At 39.1% G+C, this 13,974-nt stretch overlaps 1 protein-coding gene across 18 annotated transcripts in view; it reads right to left on the reverse strand.

The window, feature by feature from the left end:
- LOC141394831 (galectin-4-like) overlaps positions 1 to 13,974 on the reverse strand; it is a 112,121-nt gene that overhangs the window by 79,178 nt on the left and 18,969 nt on the right. The window contains exon 1 of one of the 18 annotated variants that reach the window (XM_073969772.1): positions 8,842 to 8,962. The exons of 11 other annotated variants lie outside the window; for them this stretch is intronic. The gene's annotated coding sequence lies outside the window, so the exon portion shown is untranslated. Of the gene's footprint in view, positions 1 to 8,448; positions 8,963 to 13,974 lie in introns of those variants that run through there. 6 more of the 18 variants (XM_073969771.1, XM_073969769.1, XM_073969773.1 and 3 more) reach the window with 6 other exon arrangements.

Here is a 13,974-nt window from a genome sequence, read left to right on the forward strand (position 1 = left end):
GCTACTGATCGAGGTTGTTGACTGCTTCTCCTACCTAGGAAGTACAATTTGCAAAGACTGAGGTTAAAATGCCGATATTGCCGACAGGATTAATAATGTCCGGACCGTTTCCAAATTTCTACATAAAATTTGGAGCCCAACATTGACAAGCTCTGGATTGGAACCCACAGGGCCAGCGAAATCCTGGCAGGCGAAAGCCTTCAGAAAGTTATTAACAGAGTAATTTTAGAGGTACTTTTACAGACATAAGAATGTTTTGGGACATCTGATAAAGGGGAAAGAATATTTTCTGTCTACCAAAGGTCTTCTGACCTTGTTCCTGAAGTACAATACAGGCTTCTCTTAAAAAATTCAAGCCTTTTATAATAGATGCCTGAAGTAAATCCTACGACGCTTTGCCCGAACAATCCAAAATACATAAAATTCGCAGACACAAATGGACATGTATTGACCATAACAGGTTAATTTTAGAAGTACTTCTACAGACATAAAACACTTTTGGGGCATCTGATATAGGGGGAAGAACTACAGAAACTTTAAGATATTTTGTTTTTAGGAGACATCCCCGACCGACGACCATCGCTTAGTATATCGTCTGTCTACAAAAAGTCTTCTGACCTTAAAAATTTCTCTGTCACCACAAAACCTGAAAGGTCTTCTACAAAATTGTCTTGAATGTTTTCTTTTGAGTAACTCTTAAAATTCTTGGGTGTGCAGACGATCTTTCGAATAACTATAATAATACTTCTTGGAAATCCTCTATCTCTGGAAGCCTTCATGAAGGCTTTCTACCTATAGATGACCTCCAGAATACCTTCTGTCTCTAGAATACTTCTTGAACACCTTCTATTTGTAATAGGCCTCCTAAAGACCTTCTGTAGGTAGAAGACCTCTAAAATGTTATCTGTATATGGAAGACCTCCTAAAGGCCTTCCGGCTGTAGAAGACTCGGCGAAGGCTTTTGATCTGTAGAAGGTTCCTTCACTGTAGAAATTCTCCAGGAGGTCTCCTCCGGAAGGTCTTATGTCTATAGAATACTACTTGATATTCTTCTGCCTTAAAAGATTTCCTTGGTAAAACACGTTCTCAGTGTATTTAGCCTCTAAAATATCCTACTAGACGTTTTCTATCTACAGAAGATTGCCAGAAGAAATCAAAGAAATCCGCATAATGATCCTCTTGAAGGTCTTTGGCAATCTAATGAATTTTTCAGGGTTTTTGTCTATATAAGTTTTCCTGATAGTCTTCAGCCTGTAGAAGATCTGCTGCAGATCTTGTGTTCTAACGAATTTTTGAAAGTCTCCCGAGTAAAGGATCTTCTGAACGGTTTATGTCTATAAAAAACCTCCTACATGGAATCTATTCTGAAAATATCCTCAAGAAGAAGAACTACTTAAAATGCCCCGGATTGACTCGAAGGAATAACCAATCAACAATTACGTGTTTTTTATTCGTATATTAAAACGGCTATACTAACACGTGAGCCGATATGGTCCATCTTCGAACTTGACCTGTATGTAGAACAAAAACACGGGTGCTTAAATATAGCGTTATTCGACAATAATTGTGGACGCCAGGGAAATTAAATCGGACGGTCATGGCTAAGATTTTTTTCATCGTGGGAGCGGCAATATATCGCTCAATGCCTGCGACGAGCTCCATTGGTCCCTGCCGAGATGGACAAGAACCCCGGGTCATGGATCTGTGTCATTTGTCGTGCCCTGGGTTATATATGTATCTGTTATAAGTTCGCTTCGTTCGGAGGGTAATAACCGTCTGGTGCTAATGCTCATCATAAGATTTAGCATCCCGTCCAAGGCAATGACTAGAAGAGTAAGAGGAGATTGCCACAGCTCGCCAGACATTATCATTGTGGCACCCGGTCTGATAATAGGCGTGTCCTGACAAACCGTCATCATATCATCGTCGAAAAATCTGATTGACAAGGGTTCAGAGAATTTACAAATCATCGCTTCATAAAGCTACCCAGTCCCTCAGATCCTCGGCTAGATGAGAGAATTTTCCTGGACATCATCGCTACATAGCTGCCAGTCGAGGACCAAGTTAACCTGTAGGGGTGGCGGGACTAGGAATTGAGCGTTACGAACTTCGTCGTACGAACCCTGAAAACCCAAGGGAAACGCCCATGCAACATTGTTGCACGATTACGTAAATTATGGACAAGGGTGAAATGACTCTCGAAACCGGGAAGTAATTATAGAACGGCTGTTACATTCAACAACGCGATAGTGACAAATTTATACATCGTCTCGATATTGATAGGGCGAAGATGAGTGTGCTATTCCTTATAAGAGCCCTCTCTATACGATTAGCGATGTGCAGTGCCATCCGAAACGTATAATCATCCAATGCGTTGGGTCATCACGGAATGGTAACTGAATGGTCCTAGAGTTGAGAATTTGAATTTGTATCAGAAGCCTGAAAAGTTGGCAGGGTGGTCCTTCTACTGACACCAGCAAGGATTTCAGCAGAGGCGAATCTTTCAGGCTGATTTACCTTCTGCCGCCAGTAGCGAACATCAACATGATTTTATTACCACAACAGTCGTGGACTGAACCAGAGCAGGGCTTGAGACCGAAGACCTTCGATAGCGTCTACCGTGCAAAACTGTTCAAGAACATAGAGAAGAATTCCCTCCAGCTGTGTTTAAAAGATGGGTAACATACACGAATTCAGAATTATGAAGTCGCAGAATCGACTTTTTTGCCCGCCACATTTTTAATATAACATATTCGAGACGCTAAATAATAGGCCAGTTCGATACCCCAAAATTTGTACAAATTTGTAAAATTTTTACAAAATGCTGTTCGATAACTGTTAACAACAGCAGAAGAGCAAACCCGCAGGTGGAGACAACACCTCGAAGCGATAAGCAACGTAAACGATGTTGAAGACGACAACATAACTACGAACAGCCACGAAAATGAATCAATAAACCACAACATAACCCATCAAAATTTGAAGGAAGGTTTGGTGAAAATGACATGCCAAATCATTGGTGGAAATGAAATGCCAAAGCATTGGTGAAAATGACATGTCAAAAGATTGATGTAAATGACATGCTTTGGATCCAAAAATGAATAGCATCGTTTGGGGTCCACGCTCATATAAAATTCATCGATGAAGAGCTAAAAAGATGACATGCCAGATCACTTGCACCCATGATTGAATGGAATCTTTGGCATCGAAGATTTTGCTGGGAAACGTTGAATAGCCCAGCATAACTGTAATAAAAAGCGCAATCGACAAATTAAAAGCAAACAAAGCTCCTGGAGAAGACGGCATTCCACCCGAACTCTTACAAACAAACTCCCAAGCATCGGCAGAAATACTAGCGCCGCATATACAAAAAGCATGGTTATTAGAACAACTACCAGAAGCGTGGACAAAAGGGACCATAGTAAAACTCCCAAAGAATAACGACCTCAAGGACTGCAATAACAGGAGAGGTATAACACTTCTAAACACAATATACCATGGCCCAATAAAGAAGGTCATCCAATCGGCAAATTCACCAAAAAATACAACTCTGCACCTTCATTTGTTGTCAAAAGTTGTTGTTGCTGCGAATAAAAATTATTTCAGTTTGATTTTGTTATTATTAAAAATTTTTATTTATTTTTGATTTCTTTTATATCACACAACAACAAACGCCACAAAACACAAAGATAATTGTAGACAAATGTTTTATTCGCGATATTTCAAAAGAATTTAAACATTTGGTTGAAATAACCAAAATTTGTTTTGATAATTTTGCTATAGGAAACTATGTTTTTTTGTTCAAATTCAAACTACGACAATATATTTTGACAGGAAATGGAGGTATCAGCTTGTCTTATTGGATGACCTTCTATACAAAATACTGGCTATAATAATCAATAATGGGTTGCAGTGTATTGAGCAATCACTACAAGAAGAGCAAGCAGGCTTCATACCACATATAAGATGTTTAGACCATTGAATGGCGATCACCACTTTACCTCGTCTTTATTGACTTTAAAAAAAAAGCTTTTGATTCCATAACAAGTAAAAAAGTATCAGTCGGCTTTGCCGACAGAGATATACCCTCAGCCTGTATATATTGAAAAAATTTTTTCCCAGAAAACGTATGTATTTAGGGGTTTTTAAAAATTTTGGGAATTTGAACCGACAAAAATTTTCATTAGGATTAGAGATCAAAAGTTTTGCGGAGGAGATACTAAAAGAAATGGATCTACATTGATCATTATGGAAGTGAATCTCCAGTCACTACATATGGTGCCATAGGGGGGTTTTTACACCCTTCGGGATGTTTGCTCAAGAAGTATGGACTTGCCCCTGAAAAATCTTTACTATCGTAATTGAAGCAGCGAATGCAAGTTGCTTCAACAAAAACTTATCCGAAATTTTGTGTGGAAGGTACCGGATGGAGTGGACAAATATAGTCCATATTTGAACCTGATCTATATCTAGCAGATATATTAAGATGTGTAAAGTATGGACCAAATCGGCCGCTCCCTTCAAGAGTTACCGTATGAACAAATTTTCCGAACTTTTTTGAACGTTTGTGGGGGATGTACCTGAAGGAGTGGACCGATGTGGCCTATCTTCAAACTTAAACTATGTTTGGACAAAATATTACTAAGGCCAAATTTTGGGCCGAATCGGCAGATCCATTCTAGAGTTATCTTGCACTACAACCACCACACATGGTGTCATAGGGGTTTTTTGCAACTTTCAGGCTATTTTCTCAGGAAGTATGGACTTGCCCCTAATGAAACTTGTACCGTTGTATGTAGGGCGGTGAATACAAGTTTCTAAAACAAAAATCAGAGCGATTCGAGAGGTGGCCCTAAACTGAACTTTTTCCGAAATTTTGTGTGGGAGGTACCCGAAGGAGTGGGCCTATTGAGTCTATATTGAAACATTATCTAAGTTTGGTACACATTTTACGACGGGCAAAGTATGGACCAAATCGGTTACTCCCTTCAAGAGTTATCGTGCGCACAAATTTTCCGAACATTTTCGAACTTTTGTGGGGGAGGTACCGGAAGGAGTGGACCGATATAGCCCATCTTCGAACTTGAACTAAGTTTGGGCTCATCCCTTCGAGAGTTATCGTGCCCTCCAGCCAGCCAGCCAGACAGACAGACAGACGGACGGACATTGCTCAATCGACTCAAAATTGTCTGAAACACATTTCGTCCAAGCATACTTGGGGTCTAAAACCATTATTTCGATGAGGCACATTTTGCCCGTATGAAAGTGTATATGAAGAAAAGACAAAATTTTTTAGTTTTCCATAATAAAAAAATTAAAAAAATTTTTTTAAGCTACATGAAAGATTTTTGGTACATACATTGGGAAAAAAATCTCATTCTTAAATCTGTTCGAGATACTAATTTTGGTTGTTGCGCGCAAAAGTTATGGCGGTTTCAATTCTGATAAAAAGAAAAAAATCTTTAAAAGACTCTAATCATTATATTGAGAAACTCTCTTAATTAGGGGCTCCCTACGTAATATATGATTACTGAGGCCCCATAACATTAGTGAAAAAGTTTTAAGTTTTCGCGGAAATTGAGAAAGAGTTAAAAAAATTGGTACAAATACAAATCCGTTTAGTGGTTTTCATGTTATAGCAAAAACAAAAAAATATATTGAGGAAATTTATAAAATTTTTGTAAGAGAAAATATTTATTAAAATTTATTTTGTGAGTTAGTTGAAGAAAATTTAGGAAAAATAAGTTAGAGTTATTTTTCTATTTTAGTTAATTTTCACGCAAAGAATCACATTTTTTATTCTAATCACTTCTCGAATACACGCTAACATCTAGCGGAAGATATGGGTATCGTTCAAATAAATGTTGGGTTCCTTTAAATGGGGTATACTCTTGAAATAAAACTGTATCGGGTAATGTTCATTTTGAAATGCGTGTAAATCGCGAAATCCTCAAAATGACTTGATGCGCATGCGGATTAACAACACAGCGAACAACACAACGCTTTTTATGCGCATCCGATTTCACTATAAACCGTGAAAAAATACATCGATCTAAACTTATTTCAATAAAATCCATCAAGAACCGTGGATGTAGCATCACACAGTATTTTTTGGATAAATCGGATACAGCTCCCACGCCACTAAATTTTTCAAACCGCTGTTTTAGCACAAACGCGAGTGATAATTCACTTTCTTCATTGAAATGGAAACGATCCACATAAAACGCGAATTAGTCAGCGATATTTTGAAAAACATTTTTCGCAAATTTTTCAATTTTTGCAGTAGCCATTTCCGCCGTTCTAGTAGATGGATTTTTACGATCTGTGATTCATATGATCCGGATCATCGAAAAAGTAAATTATCGCGGGGTACCAGCACACTCAAAACGATATTGTAAATACTGTACCCAAAAAATATGTTTTTTAGAAAAAAATATCGCACAAAATTTTGGCCTTTGGCAGTAGATTACTCTGCTGCTGTGTGGGCTACATACTCAATATACATATCAGATTATGCGAAATCGCGAGTTCTTTAATCCTATAATTTGTTTTTCGAAATATCTGAAAGCGCGTCCCAGTTACATAAAAAATACAAAAAACACCTGAAATCCGGCTTCAAAATGTCAGCATCCATAAAAGGTGGATGCAGTGGAAATTTTGGAAAGTGATACATTAGAAGTGTAATCTTCATTTTGTATTCTCCTACTTTTACTTTGGACAGATGTCCGTCATTTGAATGGTTTAATCAGAAATCGAATAGCAATGTAAAAACCCTGTTTAGCTTCAACGTGTTTTTACCTATGTTTTTTCCTTTACGCGGTCGTAACTACCACGTAAATTAATTTTTTTTGCTAAATTTTTGAGCTTTGTACAAAAACATCTAAATTAATCCAGCAATAGTCATAGTTACTGGTAAACTACAATAGTTCGCGTATTATAATAGTGCAAACCTTGGCTTCATGGAAACTAAAAAATTTTGACTTTTCCTCATATACCCTCGTTAGCATAAATGCTGAGGGTATAAAAAGAGGCGCTATATGGAAAGCTTTGAAAAACAAAGGAAGGATGAAGCTTATCCGCTTAATAAAAGCAATGTACGACAACACCGCCCAACACGTACTACACAACGGAACCATAAGTGGCCCCTTTTACACCAATGTTGGGGTAAAACAATGTTGCCCTCTTCCACCACTACTCTTTGCCGTAGTACTACATGATATCATGTTGAAGCTGTCTCACGGGAAAAGGGGAATAATATGGGGCATGCATAAACACCTAGAATACCTAGCACATGCAGATGACATTTGCTTATTATCTCACAAATTTTCTGATATGCACCAAAAATTAAACGACTTAGCTGTAATGGCGAAACAAGCAGGGCTGGATATTAATATTGGTAAAACTTTTGCAATGCGAATAAACAACTCGTCCGACTGCAGCTTCGCGATCTCAAACCATCCTATCGAGTTTGTCGATTTACAACGGTGTTGAAAACGATATTGACAACCGGCTGAAAAAAGCCAGGTCAGCATTTGGCCGCTTAAACACAATCTGGGGAGCAATGCAAATATCCCAGAATACCAAATTAAAAATCTTCAACTCATGCGTGAAGTAAACACTTCTTTATGACAGTGAAACATGGCTCATATCAAAAACGTTAGCCCAAAAACTGTAAACCTTCATCAAAAAATGTCTCCGAATAATCTGTGGCATATTTTGGCCAAACACTATTTCAAACATAGATTTATATACTAGGATGAGAGATGAATTTATTACAAAGCAAATCGCTAGACGGAAGTGGAGATGGATTGGGCACACTTTAAGAAAGCCGGTCACCAGTATTTCTCGTGCGGCTCTTGGAACCCTCAAGGATCTCGACGTCCAGGACGTCCAAAAACACATGGCGCAGAACAATCCAAAATGAATTATCACGAATTAATAAATCAATCAATGATTTAAAAACAACATGTATCGATAAAAAAAGATATAATTTTCTTGTAGAAGCCCTAGAAAGAAAGGGAAAAAACCATTTGTTCAGTAAAAGAGAAATGAGAAGTAGTTGCAAGTACTTTCAAGAACTTGCAAATAACTTTTACTTGCAAAGTTATCGAACAGGCCTCTAATATCTGTAATGAAGTACCCGCCTTCGTGGTTTTAAAAGCTAGCATTGTTATGCTATGAACCATCAATGTCATGTCATATTTTAAAATGCTGAACTGTACAAAATCCCATTTGATGTAAAAGAGCTTTAAGATTTTTTGATTTAGTGAATCAATAACAACTAATTCTGACAAATTTATTTTAACATTCACACACTACCAAATTCATTGGTTACAATATTTTGTCCAGATACTGTGCTAAAAAACAAAAACATTATATTTTGAGTTTGACAACCGAGTTGTTTTAGTGAGAAATTTGTAAACTCTCGTTTTTTCATCGGATTCTCACTTTATGCAAATTTAGCTATTGTCGTTATATCTCACAGCTGATGAAATTTGTTGGTTGCATCTGTCAGTTTGTTTTGATTATGAAAAAAGCTTTGAGATTTGTGCTTCTCACACATGGTTTTATTACATTGGTCGAGAATAAAATTTGTTAACACACACAAAAAATAATAATAAGTAATTACATATATATTTATGCACTTATTTCACTTTGAGCACTTTTTGTTAAATAAAGAATTTAATGTGAATTTGTTGTATTTTCACCACTTAACACATGGTTTACATCACTCGGTTTAATTTGTTTTTCTTTATTCGGTATTTTGGTGTTATCTGAATTGAATTATTATTCATTTCTGTATTAGTTTGATTTTTTTAGGTTAATAAATAAACCATTTACTTTAATTTAAATGTTAACTTTTATTTTCAATTTAACAAAAATATCAATAACATAGCGTACCGATAGACATTTTATCCGTTCCACATCGTGCGTCTAACTAAAATCACTTCTAACACGCTTCGTCGTATCAAACGCTTTTTGTATTTGATTCTCCCAATGCTTTTGCCGGCTGAAATTTATTGACCCACACACATGCTGTCAAATGTTTGTATTTGTTGTATACGATATGTTTTTATTTTCATTGGGAAACTCATTGATGGGGGTTGGTGGTGGTAATAGTGGTTGTTGCAGATACACCTAGTTGCCAGATTTGACATTTTTATACCCTTCACCATAATATGGAGGGTATAATTAAATTTGTCATTCCGTTTGGAACACATCGAAATATTCATCGGAGACCCTATAATCAAGATACAGTTCGCAATTTTTAAGATAGAGATTTGTTATTTGGTGTATAAGTTTCTATTACTCCTAGGATGTTTGATATTACAAATGGGCTATATCGGTCCACGTTTTGATATAGCCCTCATAGAACGGTACCACCCGATTTTCGGTATTTTGAAATTTTTAGCTTCATATCACACCGAAATGGCTGAAATTTGGTAGTTAGTCTTCGTTGGGGGTATACAAATTTTTCCCAGAATTTTGTCGGTATCAGCCCACGCCTTCATATAGCCCCCATAGAACGGTACCTACCGATTTGCGGTATTTTGAAGATTGTGCCCTCTATATTCCACCGAAATGACTGAAATTTGGTATTTAGTTTTCATTGCTGGTATGGAACTTTCCCCCCGAAATTTGTCCGTACAAGTCCACCCCTGCATATAGCCCCCATAGAACCCCCATTGTTTTACCGAAAAAGATGGAATTTATTATTTAGTCTTCTTCATAAACGAAAGAAAACTAATTGTGGTGGAAGGTATAACAAGTCCGGACGGGTCGAACATAACGCCTTCCTTACTTGTTTGTTATTGTCAAAATTGATTTTGACGATTTTTATGATATAATCTAGACATATTCGTATCTATATAATTAATAAATTCATTTAATCAACAACATTTTTAACAGAAATTAGAAAAAAGGCTATAAACGAAAGAGACCGACTATATAATACCCTCCTATTAGTGGGCCAATGGAGACAAGAAATATGGACATGGATTTTGTAGTGAAGCTAGAGATTTAATATATCATTTAGATAAACAAACTATTGCTACTCTGGAAAAGCATGATAGCTTGCAACAGGCCCCCCTAGAACGTCTTCTTCAACTGAAAGTAAACGATCTGATCTTCACATAGATATGAAGTATGTAGGTTGTCGGGGTGGTCTAGTGCCAGTGATGTAATTGTGCCGATGTGAGGGTGGCCGATGATATTTTTTTATAGGAATACATAAACGTAAGGTTTTCGAAAAAAGGAAATGTGAAAAGGTCAATGAAAACATGACAATAGTTGTGTTCGAACATTTTTCAAAACTGTTGGTATCCAATAGCAGCGAAGACGACGTAGATACCACAGACCCAATCCCAGAAGATGTATTAAATGTATACCGCCCAGCCAAGATGAGGTAAAGACAGCAATAAATAGGCTGAAGAATAATAAGGCAGCAGGAGCCGATGGCTTACCTGCCGAGCTGTTCAAAACTGGAGGCGACACGCTGATAAGGCGTATTCATCAGCTAGTTAGCATCATCTGGCAGGAAGAACGAGTACCCGACGATTGGAACCTGAGTATCCTGTGCCCCGTCCACAAGAAATGAGATAAGACTGTATGCTCTAACTATAGGGGCATACGTCTACTCCCTATTGCCTACACGATTGTGTCAGGGATATTGTGCGAAGGACTAAAGCCTATGGTCAACGAGATAATTGGACCATACCAATGCGGCTTTAGACCTGGCAAGTCCACCATTGACCAGATATTTACCCTGCGGCAAATCCTGGAAAAGACCCAAGAGATGCAGATCGACATCTACCACCTTTTTGTCGATTATAAAGCAGCCTTTGACAGCCCGCTGCGTTCAAAGCCATGTCTGAATTTGGTATTCCCGCAAAGCTCATCCGGCTTTGTAAAATGACTTTAAGTGACACGGGATCCTCAGTTAAAATAGGAAAGAACCTCTCCGAAGAGTTTTGTACCAAAAGAAGAGACAAGGAGACAGCCTTTCGTGTGATCTCTTCAACATCCTGCCGGAAAAGGTTATACGAGAGACAAACGTCAAAAGATGTGGCACAATCTACACCAATAGCCACATGTTACTTTCTTATGCTGATGATATAGACATAATGGGACGATCAGTAAAAGAAGTAACTGATACCTTTATGAAGGTCGAAGGAGAATCTGCTAAAGTAGGTCTGGCTGTAAACGGTGAGAAGAGCAAGTTGATGGTGTCGACGCGAAATGCGTCCATTTATTCCAGAGTATTCCAGAGTGCGAAGCAACAAATAGAGAGAATTGGAGATCTTTTCTTAGTTCGGCCTATGGAACAAATATTCTGTAATAGGCCAGCTAAGTAAGTAAGTTGTGTTCGAGACCTAAAAAGTTTATAATATTGATTTCCCACCTCTGAGGTACCTTAAGAATCTAAATATTCCACAAAAATGTTGCAATCTCTCGGAGGAATCTTCGACCTTTGGCCGTCACTTCAACAATTATATGTTTGTGTTCGTATATTTTTTCAACATCGGAGCTGCATATGTTTTGGTCCGTGCTGGAATAGAGAAGAATCCCAGGCCATGAATCTGTTCGTTGAGATGTAGTGGATGTATGAAATGGGTGAACTGCAGAGGCTGCTTAGGCCTTAGTAGCCTCCAGGACTACAACGATGGGAGTTATTTTGCTGCCCGGCACCGCTCCAGGGAGATGTCCATTCCCTTTAGATAAACACCGGGCCATAGATCTGTTTCGTTTGCCAATTCAATTGCAACGGTCTCCATAACAAAGCCAACTAAATTGTAGACTTGATGAGTCGAAAGAACGTTAGGGTCGCCGTGATTGAGAAAAGAAAGCTTAGCGTCACCTGTAGCTTGTAAAGTTGCGATGATTACAAGAATCGGAAGAGCAGGAGTATTTGGCTTTCTAATACTAAAGTCTGTTAAGTACAGACCAATCTCTCTTGACTCTAGTGGCTCACAGTAATGAATAGTTGTGCTCTGCGTTATATGCCCATTATGAGCTTTGGCATTCCGCCCTTGGCAATAACCAGAGGGGTACAGCTCTGGCCGAGAAAATTGATAGCGCCACATTTTGCACATTGAACGAAGACGCTCGAAGAGGAGATTACCACAGCTTGCCAAACATCATCACAGTGGCACCCGGTCTGATAAATGACGTTTCCAGGCAACCCGTAATTTCTGTTGCCTCAAACCATCTTCCTACCATTGTCTACGTTAACAGTCCTCCCACCATCATAACCTCTGATCACCGTACTTTTCTGGTCAATAGAAAAGCTGATTGGTTCAGAGAATTTGTCAATCACCAATTCAGAGAGCTGCCGATTCCCTCAGAAGCTCGGGTAACCGAGAGAACTTTCCGGAACAACATGGTCGAATACCCGAATTTCCCAGCAGAGGCGACGAGACTGGCGTACGGACCCTGAAGACCCAATGGTTAGGGACTTCTTCTTGTAGTCAAAATTGATTGAACTATGGTCAAGGGTTAAATCACTCTCGAATATTAGAAAGGCTGTTACTTTTAAAGGGGTGACAGTGACGCCCCGAGAGTGATTGGGCAAAGAGCAAAGTGTTATACCGGGTGAACCCGGGGTTGAGTATTTAACAAGTTTCAGAGGCAATCTTCTCCCCATGATGAGAAGCAGTTTGCCAATGTCCCAACATCAGCATGGATTCCGGACAATGCACAGAACCACAGGATCATTACACGCCATGTCCATACATACCAGTCGAGGACTGAACCGGAACAGGCCATGCGAACGAACAGTTTTGGAGGCTCTTGACCTATCGAAAGGCTTCTATACCGTCAATCATGCCAAGCTGTTCGAAGGTACATGCAGATAAGATCAGCCGTGTTCCAGACGTTGAATAATCAACTATGTGCGTATATGTGTGTGAGTCAGTCGTTTGTGAAATTCAGAAATAAAAAGTCGAAGAGCAGTAGAGTGAAACAGGGAGATACCCAAGACGCAGTGATATATCCGGAACTGTTTAACCTCTTACTTTTCTAGAATTCCACACCCTCCAGATGACATGGATATCGTAATCTATGCGGACGATTGTACGACCTTGGCGTCGTATGGGCATCAAGGTTGTCGCATACGCGGATGATGTAGTTCTACTAATAAATGGCAAATTCCTGTCCACAATTTCGGAGCTTATGCAAAGAGCCTTATCAAAGCTGTCCCGTTAGGCCACCACAAATGGCCTTGATGTAAATCCAACGAAAACAGAACTGGTATTGTTCACCAGAAAGCGTAAGCTCGGCGACTTCATACCACCAACATTGGATGGAGTGCAGTTACATCTATCTCCTGAGGCCAAATACCTAGGTACAATCCTGGATTCTCAATTGAGATGGAAAAGGAACGTCGAGGAACGGACGAAGAGAGGTATGATCGCACTCTATTCATGTAAGAATTCGATTGGGAAAAGTTGGGGGGTTAAATCCAGCTATTATACACTGGTTGTATAATACTGTGGTGAGACCCATCCTATCCTATGGATGTCTTGTCTGGTGGCATGCGCTCCGACATAAATCGAACTCTAGCAACATAGACAAGGTGCAAAGGGCAGCCTCGATCCTGATAACTGGAGCTTTTAGAAGTACACCACAAGCAGCTCTGAACGCGATGCTAAACCTCTTGCCCACGAGACTTAGCATCAAAGGTCAAGCAGCAGGTAGTGCCCTAAGGCTACATGAATTGAATCGTTGGCGTGACAGCACCTATGGTCATGCATGCATTCTTCGGGAGCTAGGGCCAAACCTTAGCTTAAATCAGCAGGGGAAATTCAGCGACTACTTATCACCAATCCATAGATTTGATGATTTTGAGGTCGTTATCCCTAGTAGAGATGACTGGATCCGTAGTAACCCTTCTCTGGACGGTCTGGCTTTCTATACAGACGGTTCCAAGATGGAAGAAGGTACCGGAGCTGGCGTCTACTGCGAGAAGCTGAACAG

Source organism: Musca autumnalis, unplaced genomic scaffold (assembly GCF_047663935.1).
Source record: "Musca autumnalis isolate F117 unplaced genomic scaffold, ASM4766393v1 scaffold_2, whole genome shotgun sequence".
In the NCBI taxonomy this organism is placed as follows: Eukaryota; Metazoa; Arthropoda; class Insecta; order Diptera; family Muscidae; genus Musca; species Musca autumnalis.